The following is a 1,546-nucleotide window of genomic DNA, read 5'->3' on the forward strand; positions in this document are numbered from 1 at the left end:
GCTCTTCAACCTGTTTTTTAAGTTGTTCGTTGGTCTCTTGAGCCTGGAGAAGGTCTTCAGTAACCTTCTTGGATTCAGATTGTGTTTGGGCCAACTCAGCAGCCATCTTTCCCTTCTCTTTGTTGGCCTCGGCAAGATCAGCCATGGCGTCGTCCCTCGCCTTTTCTACTTGCCCAAGTAGTTTCTCTCGGTCGATCGACCTCTGCTCCAGTTTTTGCACTTTAGCGGCGTCAGCTTGAATGTGAGCCTCCAGGTCGATCGCCTTGGCGCGAAGAGGCACGATTTTGCTTTCCAGCTCGACCTTCTCTTGGGCAAGATCGTGAACTTTGCGGCGAAGGTCAGTAGCCTCCTTGCGCGCCAGCCTGAGCTCGGTACTCATCGCATCCTCCACTCGGGAGTGTTCGATTTCTGCGAGCGTCAGGCTGAAGGACAACTTCTCCACCTCGATCTTCATAGTGTTGTTTTCAGTTTTGAGGTTGAAGAGGTCGTCCTGGAGCCTCCTGGTTGAGCCCTCCACAGCCCTGGTTATAATCGCTGGGATGTCCTCTGCTATGGTTTTCAGTTTGGCGGTCAGAGGTTCCCACATCCTTGTGACCTCAAGGGGAAGGTTTGCTGCTTGGAGAGGCGCCAGGTGGGCTTGTTGTGGGTTCTCGTCGCCACCTTCCTTAGCAGGATCTTCAGTGTTTGCTTCCTGGCGTGGCGACGGGATCGGGGATTCGGTGATTAGAATCGGAGAGGTGTGAGCAACCTCATCCCCGATTGGAACATCTCCTGCAGCGGAGGCGTTTGAAGGGGGACCCCCTCCGGCTGACACATATGGTGTAGAGGCGCTCGGGGGGTCCTCCAGGAAATTTGGCTCTTGGGCCTCAGCTGCAGGTGGCGCAGTGGCCAGCGGAACCGCTTGGACTGGTGAAGAAGGAGCCTGTGGTGTTGGCGAGGGTGGAGGAGGAGCAGGTGTTGATGGTGGTGTCGAGCTTGGAAGAGGTGGTGGGGCAGGTGGTGAGGATGGTGCCACCCTTTTCCTCTTCGTAACGAGGCCATCCTCGGTGACCTCGTCGTCCTCTTCTTCCTCCTCATGGACGACTTGAGGGGCTTTCCTTTTAGGTCTCTTAAGGACCAATTTTTTACGTTGAGCGGGCTCCTTGGGTGGTGATCGCCCTTGGACAATGGCGGCCTCCACCACCGAGTTGGGCACCGTTTGGGAACCGGTTGCCAACCCGTGGTTTCGGGCGAGCGACTTGAGTTCGGCGAGCATGTTCCTGGGCAACATGTTGTCTGCAGGGGACGGAGATGCGTGGGTTAACTCAAGGAAAACAGATAAGTGCATAATGTAATAAACAGCAAAGCAGATGATATGTGCAGAAAAAGTAAAGCCAAAGTCTTGCGCATAACGCACAAGACGCCCAGAAACAGCTAAACAGAAGCAGTATTAAAGCAATAGTTCAAATGATCTAACCTATTTGAAATTCTAGCTGATCTTCGTAGAATTCAAAGCTGATCAGGGAGGTGGTGAGGAAAGTTATATTGGCGTCCGCCACCTTCTTCC

This window comes from Phaseolus vulgaris, unplaced genomic scaffold (genome assembly GCF_000499845.2).
Source record: "Phaseolus vulgaris cultivar G19833 unplaced genomic scaffold, P. vulgaris v2.0 scaffold_22, whole genome shotgun sequence".
Taxonomy (NCBI): Eukaryota; Viridiplantae; Streptophyta; class Magnoliopsida; order Fabales; family Fabaceae; genus Phaseolus; species Phaseolus vulgaris.